Source organism: Mustelus asterias, chromosome 8 (genome assembly GCF_964213995.1).
Source record: "Mustelus asterias chromosome 8, sMusAst1.hap1.1, whole genome shotgun sequence".
NCBI lineage: Eukaryota > Metazoa > Chordata > Chondrichthyes > Carcharhiniformes > Triakidae > Mustelus > Mustelus asterias.
Window position 1 is genome coordinate 137587738 of NC_135808.1, and position 14707 is coordinate 137602444.

The window sequence follows — 14707 nt, forward strand, 5'->3', positions numbered from 1 at the left end:
GGACTTTTTTTAAAGAAACCCTACAGCACAGAAAGAGGCCATTCGGCCCATCGAGTCTGCACCGACCACAATCCCACCCAGGCCCTACCCCCATATCACTACACATTTACCTGTTAATCCCTCTCACCTACACATCTCGGAACACTAAGAGGCAATTTTAGCATGGCCAATCAACCTAACCCGCACATCTTTGGACTGAGGGAGGAAACCGGAGCACCCGGAGGAAACCCACGCAGACACGGGGAGAATGTGCAAACTCCACACAGACAGTGACCCGAGCCGGGAATCGAACCCGGGTCCCTGGAGCTGTGAAGCAGCAGTGCTAACCACTGTGCCACCGTGCCGCCCCAAAACTAACAGAAAGTGCGGGGCTTGTGGGATCTTGCTGTGTGGGGGATGAAGCTGGGCCACGATGGGACTGAGAATCTCGTAGCTGAATGTTCCTCTCAGTCTTCATTAGTTTTAGATGGTGCGACTCGAGCAGTGGGACAAGCTAAAGGTTTACACACAGCCAGCAGCTGTTGATGGGCCCAATGGCCTCTATGTTTGCTGGGACCATCTATAATTCTATGATCCATTACTACAAACTTGACCTTGTTGATGGGAGGGATTCAGAAATCTCTTCAGTTAGGACTGACTTCACCGGACAGGTTGACACCATTTGCTGATCACGGAATGACAGCATGATACAGCACAGGGGAGACCATTCAGCCCCTTGTGTGTGTGCCAGCTCATAGAAAGGGCTATCCATAGAAGAACCATAGAACAGTCACAGCACTGAGGAGACCATTCAGCCCATCTTGTCCATGCCAGCCTGAAGACACCCAGGTGCCCTTTCTAATCCCACCTTCCTGCACCCGGCCCATAGCCCTGTAGCTTACAGCACTGAAGGTGCAGATCCAGGTACTTTTTAAAGAGTTTAAAGTCTCTGCCTCCACCACCAACTCAGGCAGCGAATTCCAGACACCCACCAGCCTCTGCATAAAAACGTTTTTCCTTGTGTCCCCTCTACACCTAACCCCACTTATCTTTCTCTGTCCCCTGGTTCTAGAATTCTCCACCAAGCAATTTTATCTTGTCCACTCAAACATCTCAATCATGCCATCTCTCGGCCATCTTTGTTTCAAGGAACACAACCCAAGGGTAGATGCAGGGAGGATGTTCCCGATGGTGGGGGAGTCCAGAACCAGGGGGCACAGTCTGAGGATTCAGGGTAGGCCATTTAGGACGGAGGTGAGGAGACATTTCTTCATCCAAAGAGTGGTGAACCTGTGGAATTCATTACCACAGGAAGTAGTTGATGCCAAAACATTGAATGTATTCAAGAGGCGGCTGGATATAGCACTTGGGGCGAATGGGATCAAAGGTTATGGGGAGAAAGCAGGATTAGGCTATTGAGTTGGATGATCAGCCATGATGGTGATGAATGGCGGAGCAGGCTCAAAATGGCCTCCTCCTGGTCCGATCTTCTACGTTTCTATGTTTCTCTCCACCCTCTCTCAACCCCCCCCCCCACAACCCTCCCACCCTTCCCCACCCTCTTTCAGCCCACCCCTCTGACTTTGAGAAACATCACAACCGGTTAATGGGCCTCGGCAGGTCGTGGTAGAGAGGCTTTGGTGAAGGCTGGAGGATGATGATGACTCACTGTAAGGCACAAAGAACAAAGAACAATGCAGCACAGGAACAGGCCCTTCGGCCCTCCAAGCCTACACCGATCACGTTGTCCTATCAAGACCAACCGCCTGTATCCCTCTATTCCCCATCTGTTCATGTGTCTATCCAAGTTGTAAATGTGGCTAACGTGTCTGCCTCAACCACCTCACTTGGCAGTGCATTCCAGGCCCCCACCACCCTCTGTGTAAAAAACTTCCCTGCACATCTCCACTGAACCTTTCCCCCTTATCTTGAACTTGTGCCCCCTTGTAATTGTCATTTCTGCTCTGGGAAAAAGCTTCCAACTGTTCACCCTATCCACACCCCTCATAATTTTATAAACGTCTATCAGGTCGCCCCTCAGCCTCCATCTTTCCAGGAAGAACAATCCCAGTTTATTCAATCTCTCCTCATAGCTAATACCCTCCATACCAGGCAACATCCTGGTAAACCTTTTCCGTACTCTCTCCAAAGCCTCCACGTCCTTCTGGTAGTGTGGCGACCAGAACTGGGCACAGTATTCCAAATGTGGCCTAACCAACATTTTATACAACTGTAACATAATTTGCTAACTTTTATACTCGATGCCCCGGTTGATGAAGGCAAGCATGCCGTATGCTTTCTTCACCATCTTTTCCACCTGTGCTGCACTTTTAAGGATCTGTGGACCTGTACTCCCAGATCTCTCTGTGTGTCTGCGCTCCTGATTGTTCTGCCATTTATTTTATAGCTCCCACCTGAATTGGATCGACCAAAATACATCACCTCACATGTGTCCGGATTAAATTCCATCTGCCATTTCTCCGCCCAATTCTCCAGTCTATCTATATCCTGCTGTATTCTCTGACAATCTTCATCACTATCCGCAACTCCGCCAATCTTAGTATCATCTGCAAACTTGCTAATCAGACAAGCTACGTTTTCTTCCAAGTTATTTATATATATTACAAACAGCAGAGGTCCCAGCACTGATCCCTGCGGAACACCACTAGTTACAGACCTCCATTCAGAAACACACCCTTTCACTGCTACCCTCTGTCTTCTACAGCCAAACACAGTAAGAAGTCTCACAACACCAGGTTAAAGTCCAACAGGTTTATTTGGTAGCAAACGCCACTAGCTTTCGGAGCACTGCTCCTTCATCAGGTGAATGGGAGTTCTGTTCACAAACAGGGCATATAAAGACACAAACTCAATTTACAAAATAATGGTTGGAATGCGAGTCTTTACAGGTCATCAAGTCTTAAAGGTACAGACAATGTGAGTGGAGAGAGCGTTAAGCACAGGTTAAAGAGATGTGTATTGTCTCCAGACATGACAGTTAGTGAGATTTTGCAAGCCCAGGCAAGTTGTGGGGGTTACAGATAGTGTGACATGAACCCAACGTCCCGGTTGAGGCCGTCCTCATGTGTGCGGAACTTGGCTATCAGTTTCTGCTCAACGACTCTGCACTGTCGTGTGTCGTGAAGGCTGCCTTGGAGAACGCTTACCCGAAGATCAGACACTGAATGCCCGTGACTGCTGGAGTGTTCCGCAACAGGAAGAGAACAGTCTTGCCTGGTGATTGTCGAGCGGTGTTCATTCATCCGTTGTTGTAGCGTCTGCGTGGTGTTGTGAGACTTCTTACGAACAAGACCATTCAGTTCTACACTGGGATCCTTCCTCTGGTGCCACTCAAGTTTGACTCCTACCTGTTCTCCGACTGCACACTGGCACCTGGGCCCATGAAGCAGTAAGGATTAGGCATCCAAGCATGTGGGGCAATGGGTCAGGGGGAGCGATTCCAGGGGCTGATGTTTGACTAAGGGTCCAGTGGATGCTGGGGAGAGTAGGCAGGCGGTCTATAACGTTTGGCCGAGGGGCTGGTATTGTGCAGCACCGCAGTCTGCGCCTCGATGCATGGGATTAGGGGGCACTCAGCTCTGTGGGGGGAGAATCAGAGATAGATTAGTCACTGCTGTGAGGGGCAAATAACAGTTTATTGAGCTCTTAACGTTTACAAAACCTTAACCCTGACCACTGCTGACCTTCACCCGTGCCCTCTGAGTGACCCTACAACTTTCTAGTCTTATGTGACCGACTGCTTCTTTCGAGGTGCTACCCCAGCAAGTGGAGGTGTCCAGCTGTGATGCACTTGGCGGACGTTCCCTGGGTGGCCGAGACACGGAGAGCCCTGGCTGACCTGCAGATGGCACTGTTTCTGTGCCGCTCTGTTCATCCAGCTGATCCTCAGATGCCCCAGTTTGATTTGATTTGATTTATTATTGTCACATGTATTAACATACAGTGAAAAGTATTGTTCCTTGTGCGCTGCACAGACAAAACATACCGTTCATAGAGGAGGAAACGAGAGAGTGCAGAATGTAGTGTTACAGTCATAGCTAGGGTGTAGAGAAAGATCAACTTAATGCAAGGTCGGTCCATTCAAAAGTCTGACAGCAGCAGGGAAGAAGCTGTTCTTGAGTCGGTTGGTACGTGACCTCAGACTTTTGTATCTTTTTCCCGAAGGTGGAAGAGAGAATGTCCAGGGTGCGTGGGGTCCTTAATTATGCTGGCTGCTTTGCCGAGGCAGCGGGAAGTGTAGACAGTGTCAATGGATGGGAGGCTGGTTTGCGTGATGGATTGGGCTACATTCACAACCTTTTGTAGTTTCTTGCAGTCTTGGGCAGAGCAGGAGCCATACCAAGCTGTGATACAACCAGAAAGAATGCTTTCTATGGTGCATCGGTAAAAGTTGGTGAGAGTCGTAGCTGACATGCCAAATTTCCTTAGTCTTCTGAGAAAGTAGAGGCGTTGGTGGCTTTCTTAGCTATAGTGTCGACCTGGGGGGACCAGGACAGGTTGTTGGTGATTTGGACACCTAAAAACGTGAAGTTCCCGACCCTTTCTACTTCGTCCCCGTTGATGTAGACAGAGGCATGTTCTCCTTTACGCTTCCTGAAGTCGATGACAATCTACTTCATTTTGTTGACATTGAGGGAGAGATTATTGTTGCCGCACCAGTTCACCAGATTCTCTATCTCATTCCTGTACTCTGTCTCGTCATTGTTTGAGATCCGACCCACTACAGTGGTGTCGTCTGCAAACTTGAAAATCGAATTGATGGGGAATTTGGCCGCACAGTAATAGGTGTATCAGGAGTATAGTAGGGGGCTAAGAACACAGCCTTGTGGGGCACCAGTGTTGAGGGTGATCGTGGAGGAGGTGTTGTTGCCTATCCTTACTGATTGTGGTCTGTGAGTTAGGAAGTTCAGGATCCAGTTGCAGAGGGAGGTGCCGAGGCCCAGGCCACGGAGTTTGGAGATGAGTTTCGTAGGAATAATAGTGTTGAAGGCTGAGCTGTGGTCAATAAATAGGAGTCTGACATAGGTGTCCTTATTATCTAGGTGTTCCAGAATTGAGTGCAGGGCCAGGGAGAAGGCGTGTGCTGCGGACTTGTTGCGGCCATCGGCAAACTGTAGTGGATCCAAGTATCCGGGAGGCTGGAATTGATTCGTGCCATGACTAACCTTTCGAAGCACTTCATAATGATGGATGTCAGAGCCACCGGCCGGTAGACATTAAGGCACGCTGCTTGGGTTTTCTTAGGTACTGGGATGATGGTCTGCATGATGATGGATAATTAGGTTTGCGGGGGAGGGATTTTAATGTTATTTAAATATGATTAGCGGGACCGGGACTGGGACTGGGACTGAAGTCTCTGGGCCAACCAACCTCTCCCCTCCCACGAGGAGTATTTCACTCCAGCAGGATTGAGACTAGTTCCCCACTTTCGGGAAGCTGGTGGTCCGACCCTGCTGGATTAAGGGGATGCAATTGGGGCCCCCCAGAAGGTCGGGTGGCAGGGTGGGAAGTGTCTCCTGGGCATTGGCACCCTGGCAGTGCCAACATGTGCCCCCTGGCCCAACCCAAGGGACAAAGTGCCAATGCCCAGGGGGCACCTTGGCACCACCCATCGGGCACGGGGCAGTGCCAAGGGCGTGGGACATTTGGGAGTGGAGTGATTGGTGGGGGTGGCGGGTGTCCCACTGCACTCTGCAAACATGATCGGAGGGGGAAAGAGGGAGGCCAGTGATCAGGATGGGCTGGGGGGTGTGGGGAGGGGGCGCAGCCAGCGATATAGGGGTCATGAGACTGGCCAGCGATCGGGAGGCCGGAAGTGCGGGGACACTGTGCATCCACCAATCGCCGCTCTGACAGATCAGTTCACGTGCAATGGCCTGCTCAGCGCTCTGCTCCCGGCCTCTCCAGCGGGGAGAGGCCCACTGATTTTCAGTGTGATTCACACTGAGGCACTCTGCAGTGCACAGAGTGCGGAAGATTCACTTTGAAACTCCCGCTGAAAAAACACTCGGGTTTACTCCAGTTTTTAGGCGAATTCGGCACTTAGAATTTTTTTGGGAGAATCACCCCTCTTATCTCTGCCTTGTTCAGTCATATATCTGTCCTGGGTAATCTCTGCAATGTCCAGGAATATATCAGCCCTGGGTAATCTTATCTCTGATGTGGAGATGCCAGCGTTGGACTGGGGTAAACACAGTAAGGAGTCTAACAACACCAGGTTAAAGTCCAACAGGTTTATTTGGTAGCAAACGCTAGTGGCTGTTGGACTTTAACCTGGTGTTGTTAGACTCCTCACTAATCTTATCCCTGCCATGTTCAGTGATATATCAGTCCTGATGAAGCAGATTTGAGTTAAATAATCTCCAATTAGTGCCTCATAATTGTCTCAGTGCCGACACATTAGGAACAGATTCAGTCGAGTTATTTTGTGTGAATACAAATCACCTCAATGAACACTGGCTGAATGCTAATCAAAACCAACCTAAACACTGATGTACATTTTACTGACATCCCATAATGACCCAGCTCTCACTGTGTTACTGGACCATTTCCACCGCCTGTGAGTGAAGCCCACTGCAGGCGAACAGCCCAACAGGTCTCAGCCTGGAAAGTGTGGCTGGAATCTGGAGCCTGGGATTGTGGGTGATACTAATTCCCTTTTTAAAGCCGGGTCATTGAGAGGTTATTTATTCCAGAGTCAATCCCAGTTTGGCATGTGGGAGGCTTTCAAGTGTAAATTGATAGGGATTCAGGACCGGCACATTCCTGTAAGGATGAAGGATAAGTGTGGCAAGTTTTGGGAACCTTGGATAACGAGAGACACTGTGAGCCTAGTCAAAGCCAAAAAGGAAGCATTTGTCAAAGCTAGGAGGTTGGGAACACACAAAGCAAGTGTGGAATACAAGGAAAGTAGAAAGAAACTTAAGCAAGGAATAAGGAGGGCTAAAAGGGGTCACAAAAAAGAAGTGGCCAGCAGGATTAAAGAAAATCCCAAAGTTTTTTATACATATATAAAGGGCAAGAGGGTAGCCAGGGAAAGGGTTGGCCCACTCAAGGACAGGGAAGGGAATCTTTGCGTGGAGCCAGAGCAAATGGGTGAGGTATTAAATTTGCATCAGCATTCAGCAAAGAGAAGGACTTGGTGGATGATTAGGGCGGCACGGTAGCACAGTGGTTAGCACTGCTGCTTCACAGCTCCAGGGTCCCGGGTTCGATTCCCGGCTTGGGTCACTGTCTGTGTGGAGTTTGGACATTCTCCTCATGTCTGGTTGGGTTTCCTCGGGGTGCTCCGGTTTCCTCCCACAGTCCAAAGATGTGCGGGTTAGGTTGATTGGCCATGCTAAAAAATTGCCCCTTAGTGTCCTGAGATGTCTAGGTTAGAGGGATTAGTGGGTAAATATGTAGGGATATGGGGATAGGGCCTGGGTGGGATTGTGGTCGGTGCAGACTCGATGGGCCGAATGGCCTCTTTCTGCACTGTAGGGTTTCTCTGATTTCTCTCTCTCTCTGATGAGTCTGGGAAAGGATGTGTAGATAGTTTGAGTCATGTTGAGATCAAAAAGGAGGAGGTATTAGGGTTCTTGAGAAACATTAAGGCAGACAAGTCCCCAGGGCCTGATGGGATATACCCCAGGATACTGAGAGAGACAAGGGAGGAAATTGCTGGGGCCTTGAGAGAAATCTTTGTATCCTCACTGGCCACAGTTGAGGTACAGTAAGAAGTCTCAGAACACAAGGTTAACCCTGGTTTTAAACTGGTGTTGTGAGACTCCTTACTGTGCTTATCCCAGTCCAACGCCGGCATCTCCACATCACAGGGGAGGTCCCAGAGGATTGGGGAATAGCCAATGTTGTTCCTTTGTTTAAGAAGGGCAGCAAGAATAATCCAGGTAATTACAGGCCGGTGAGCCTTACATCAGTGGTAGAAATTATTGGAGAGGATTCTTCGAGACAGGATTTATTCCCACTTGGAAATAAGTGGACATATTAGCGAGAGGCAACATGGTTTTGTGAAGGGGAGGTCGTGTCACACTAACTTGATTGAGTTTTTCGAGGAAGTGACGAAGATGATTGATCAAGGTAGGGCAGTGGATGTTGTCTACATGGATTTTAGTAAGATATATGACAAGGTCCCTCATAGAGTCATAGAGTCATAGAGGTGTACAGCATGGAAACAGGCCCTTTGGCCCATCTTGTCCATGCCGCCCTTTTTTAACTAAGCTAGTCCCAATTGCCCGCATTTGGTTTCCCTGCCACTGATGTAAGGCTCATCGGCCTGTAATTACCTGGATTATTGTTGCTACCCTTCTTAAACAAAGGAACAACATTGGCCATTCTCCAATCCTCTGGGACCTCCCCCATAGCCAGTGAGGATACAAAGATTTCTCTCAAGGCCCCAGGAATTTCCTCCCTTGCCTCTCTCAGTATTCTGGGGTATATCCCATCAGGCTCTGGGGACTTGTCTAAATTAATATTTCTCAAGAACCCCAATACCTCCTCCTTTTTGATCTCAACATGACTCAAACTGTCTACACATCCTTTCCCAGACTCATTATCCATCAAGTCCTTCTCTTTGGTGAATACTGACGCAAAGTACTCATTTAATACATAGAACATAGAACATAGAACATTACAGCGCAGTACAGGCCCTTCGGCCCTCGATGTTGTGCCGACCAGTGAAACCATTCTAAAGCCCCTCTAATCTACACTATTCCAATCCATATGTTTATCCAATAACCATTTGAATACTCTTAATGTTGACGAGTCCACTACTGCTGCAGGCAGGGCATTCCACGCCCTTACTACTCTCTGAGTAAAGAACCTACCTCTAACATCTGTCCTATATCTTTCACCCCTCAATTTAAAGCTATGTCCCCTCGAGTTAGCCATCACCATCCGAGGAAGAAAGCTCTCACTATCCACCCTATCCAATCCTCTGATCATCTTGTATGCCTCTATTAAGTCACCTCTTAACCTTCTTCTCTCTAACGAAAACAACCTCAAGTCCCTCAGCCTTTCCTCATACGATCTTCCCACCATACCAGGCAACATCCTCTGCACCATTTCCAACGCTTCCACATCTTTCCTATAATGCGGCGACCAGAAATGTACGCAATACTCCAAGTGCGGCCGCACCAGAGTTTTGTATAGTTGCAGCATGACCTCCTGGCTCCGAAACTCACTCCCTCTACCAATAAAAGCTAACACACCGTATGCCTTCTTAACAACCCTATCAACCTGGGTGCCAACTTTCAGGGATCTATGCACATGGACACCCAGATCCCTCTGTTCACCCAGACTACCAAGTATCTTACCATTAGCCCAGTACTCTGTATTCCTGTTACTCCTTCCAAAGTGAATCACCTCACACTTTTCCACATTAAACTCCATTTGCCACCTCTCAGCCCAGCTCTGCAGCTTATCTATGTCCCTCTGTAACCTGCCACTTCCCTCCACACTGTCTACAACTCCACCGACTTTAGTGTCATCCGCAAAGTTACTAATCCATCCTTCTATGCCCTCATCCAGATCATTAATAAAAATGACAAACAGCAGTGGCCCCAAAACAGATCCTTGCGGTACACCACTAGTAACTGAACTCCAGGATGAATATTTCCCATCAACCACCACCCTCTGTTTTCTTACAGCTAGCCAATTCCTGATCCAAACCACTAAATCACCCTCAACCCCATGTGTCCGTATTTTCTGCAATAGCTTACCATGGGGAACCTTATCAAACGCTTTGCTGAAATCCATATACACCACGTCAACCGCTTTACCCTCATCCACCTCTTTGGTCACCTTCTCAAAGAACTCAATAGGGTTTGTGAGGCACGACCTACCCTTCACAAAACCGTGCTGACTATTCCTAATCAAATTATTCCTTTCTAGATGATTATAAATTCCATCTCTTATAATCCTTTCCAAAACTTTGCCCACAACAGAAGTAAGGCTCACCGGTCTATAATTACCAGGGTTCTCCCTGCTCCCCTTCTTGAACAAGGGGACAACATTTGCTATCCTCCAGTCTTCTGGCACTGTTCCTGTAGACAATGACGACATAAAGATCAAAGCCAAAGGCTCTGCAATCCCCTCTTTAGCCTCCCAGAAAATCCTAGGATAAATCCCATCTGGCCCAGGGGACTTATCTATTTTTACCCTTTACAGAATTGCTAACACCTCCTCCTTATGAACCTCAATCCCATCCAGTCCAACAGCCTGCATCTCAGTACTCCCCTCGACAACACTGTCCCTCTCCCGTGTGAATACCGACGAAAAATATTCATTTAGTGCCTCTCCTATCTCTTCAGACTCCACGCACAACTTCCCACTACTGTCCTTGACTGGCCCTAATCTTACCCTAGTCATTCTTTTACTCCTGACATACCTATAGAAAGCTTTAGGGTTTTCCTTGATCCTACCTGCCAAAGACTTCTCATGTCCCCTCCTGGCTCTTCTTAACTCTTTCTTTAGGTCCTTCCTGGCTAACTTGTAACTCTCAAGCACCCTAACTGAGCCTTCACGTCTCATCTTAACATAAGTCTCCTTCTTCCTCTTCACAAGAGATTCAACCTCCTTAGTAAACCACAGTTCCCTCACACGTCTGCTTCCTCCCTGCCTGACAGGTACATATTTATCAAGGACGCGTAGCAGCTGTTCCTTGAACAAGCTCCACATTACAATTGTGCCCATCCCCTGCAGTTTCCTTCCCCAACCTATGCCACCTAAATCTCGCCTAATCGCATCATAATTTCCTTCCCCCAGCTATAACTCTTGCCCTTTGGTATATACCTATCCCTTTCCATCGCTAAAGTAAACGTAACCGAATTGTGGTCATTATCACCAAAGTGCTCACCTACCTCCAAATCTAACACCTGGCTTGGTTCATTACCCAGTACCAAATCCAATGTGGCCTCGCCTCTTGTTGGTCTATCTACATACTGTGTCAGGAAGCCTTCCTGTACATATTGGACAAAAACTGACCCCTCTAAAGTACTCTAAAATACCTCACCCATTTCCTCTGGCTCCACGCATAGATTCTCTCCCTTGTCCTTGAGTGGGCCAACCCTCTCCCTGGCTACCCTCTTGCTCTTTATATATGTATAAAAAGCCTTGGGATTTTCCTTAATCCTGCTGGCCAATGCTTTTTCATGACCCCTTTTAGCCTTTCTTACTCCTTGCTTAAGTTTCTTTCTACTTTCCTTGTATTCCACACTTCCTTCGTGTGTTCTCAGCCTCCTAGCTTTGACAAATGCTTCCTTTTTCTCTTTGACTAGGCTCACAATATCTCTCATTATCCAAGGTTCCCAAAACGTGCCATACTTATCCTTCATTCTGGAAAAATGTGAAAATAGATAAGTCCCCTGGGCCGGATGGGATTTATCCTAGGATTCTCTGGGAGGCGAGGGAGGAGATTGCAGAGCCTTTGGCTTTGATCTTTATGTCGTCATTGTCTACAGGAATAGTCATGATGTGGAGATGCCAGCGTTGGACTGGGGTAAACACAGTAAGAAGTCTCACAACACCAGGTTAAAGTCCAACAGGCTTATTTGGTTGCAAACGCCACTAGCTTTCAAAGTGCTGCTCCTTCGTTAGGTGAGTGGGAGATCTCCCACCCACCTGATGAAGGAGCAGCGCTCCAAAAGCTAGTGGCGTTTGCGACCAAATAAACCTGTTGGAATTTAACCTGGTGTTGTGAGACTTCTTACGACAGGAAAAATACCAGAAGACTGGAGGATAGCAAATGTTGTCCCCTTGTTCAAGAAGGGGAGTAGAGACAACCCTGGTAATTATAGACCGGTGAGCCTTACTTCTGTTGTGGGCAAAGTATTGGAAAGGATTATAAGAGATAGGATTAATAATCATCTAGAAAGGAATAATTTGATTAGGGATAGTCAGCACGGTTTTGTGAAGGGTAGATCGTGCCTCACAAACCTTATTGAGTTCTTTGAGAAGGTGACCAAAGAGGTGGATGAGGGTAAAGCAGTTGATGTGGTGTATATGGATTTCAGTAAAGCGTTTGATAAGGTTCCCCACGGTAAGCTATTGCAGAAAATATGGACGCATGGGATTGAGGGTGATTTACCGGTTTGGATCAGAAATTGGCTCGCTGTAAGGAGACAGAGGGTGGTGGTTGATGGGAAATGTTCATCCTGGAGTTCAGTTACTAGTGGTGTACCGCAAGGATCTGTTTTGGGGCCACTGCTGTTTGTCATTTTTATAAATGACCTGGATGAGGGCGTGGAAGGATGGGTTAGTAAATTTGCGGCTGAAGTCGGTGGAGTTGTGGACAGTGTGGAGGGAAGTGGCAGGTTACAGAGGGACATAGATAAGCTGCAGAGCTGGGCTGAGAGGTGGCAAATGGGGTTCAATGCGGAAAAGTGTGAGGTGATTCACTTTGGAAGGAGTAACAGGAATACGGACTACTGGGCTAATGGTAAGATACTTGGGAGTGTGGATGAACAGAGAGATCTCGGTGTCCATGTGCATAGATCCCTGAAAGTTGGCACCCAGGTTGATAGGGTTGTTAAGAAGGCATACGGTGTGTTAGCTTTTATTGGTAGAGGGATTGAGTTTCGGAGCCATGAGGTCATGTTGCAGCTGTACAAAACTCTGGTGCGGCCGCACTTGAAGTATTGCGTACAGTTCTGGTCGCCGCATTATAGGAAGGATGTAGAAGCATTGGAAAGGGTGCAGAGGAGATTTACCAGGATGTTACCTGGTATGGTGGGAAAATCGTATGAGGAAAGGCTGATGGGCTTGAGACTGTTTTCGTTAGAGAGAAGAAGGTTACGAGGTGACTTAAAAGAGGCATACAAGACGATCAGAGGATTAGATAGGGTGGATAGTGAGAGCCTTTTTCCTCGGATGGGGATGGCTAACATGAGGGGACATAGCTTTAAATTGAGGGGTGATAGATATGGGACAGATGTCAGAGGTAGGTTCTTTACTCAGAGAGTAGTAAGGGCGTGGAATGCCCTGCCTGCAGCAGTAGTGGACTTGCCAACATTAAGGGCATTTAAATGGTCATTGGATAAACATATGGATGATATTGGAATAGTGTAGGTTAGATGGGCTTTAGATTGGTTTCACAGGTCGGCGCAACATCGAGGGCCAAAGGGCCTGTACTGCGCTCTAATGTTCTATGTTCTATGTTTTATGTTGATCCTTACAGGAATGTGCCAGTCCTGAATCCCTATTAACTTACATTTGAAAGCCCCCCACATGCCAGTGTTCAATTCTGGTCGCCACACTACCAGAAGGATGTGGAGGCCTTGAAGAGGGTACAGAAAAGATTTACTAGGATGTTGCCTGGTATGGAGGGTATTAGCTATGAGGAGAGGTTGGAGAAACTTGGTTTGTTCTCACTGGAATGACGGAGGTTGAGGGGTGATCTGATAGAAGTCTCCAAGATTATGAGAGGCATGGACAAAGTGGATAGTCAGAAGCTTTTTCCCAGGGTGGAAGTGTCAATTACTAGGGGACATAGGTTTGAGGTGCGAGGGGCAAGTTGTAAAGGAGATGTACGAGACAGATTTTTTACACAGAGGGTGGTGTGTGCCTGGAACCCGTTGCCGGGGGAAGTAGTGGAAGCGGATATGGTAGTGAGTTTTAAGGGACGTCTTGACAAATATATGAATAGGATGGGAATAGAGGGATACGGTCCCCGGAAGGGTCGGGGGTTTTAGTTAAGTCGGGCAGCATGGACAGTGCAGGCTTGGAGGGCCGAAGGGCCCGTTCCTGTGCTGTAATTGTCTTTGTTCTTTGCTTAGCCATACTCTGCACTAACTGTGCGGGTGGGGGGGGGGGGGGGGGGGGGGGGCGGGGTGTTGACACCACAGAGAGGTGATCATTTCCAGCAGATGAAAGAACCTGAGTTTCAATCCCAATAAATTAACTTTGCATCGAATAATCTCCAGTAATGAGCTGCTGTGATTGGCATCGATTGGAGCCAGCAGCTGAATTATTCATGCTGGGAAATTATATCCACACTTCTTAATTGGCAATAAAAACATCAATAGTTATTCCTTAATTTTAACAAATTTGTTCCATTAGAACTGGTGATGCCCAAAGAACAACACACCCTGATTATTGCCTCTCTGAACCCCACTATTACCATCCACACCCTGATTACTGCCCCTCCGAACCCCACTATTACCATCCACATCCTGATTACTGTCCCTCTGAACCCCACTATTACCATCCACACCCTGATTACTGTCCCTCCGAACCCCACTATTGCCATCCACACCCTGATTACTGTACCTCTGAACCCCACTATTACCATCCACACCCTGATTATTGCCCCTCCGAACCCCACTATTGCCATCCACACCCTGATTACTGTACCTCTGAACCCCACTATTACCATCCACACCCTGATTATTGCCCCTCCGAACCCCACTATTACCATCCACACCCTGATTACTGTCCCTCCGAACCCCACTATTACCATCCACACCCTGATTACTGTCCCTCCGAACCCCACTATTACCATCCACATCCTGATTACTGTCCCTCTGAACCCCACTATTACCATCCACATCCTGATTACTGTCCCTCCGAACCCCACTATTACCATCCACATCCTGATTACTAAGTTGACTATTACCTCCCGTGTCCTCTCTCTGTCACTCCCACTGTTACTCTGTGTATTTCTGCTGTTTTATAATTAAATCATTGTGATGTAGAAACAGCTCCAGCTCTG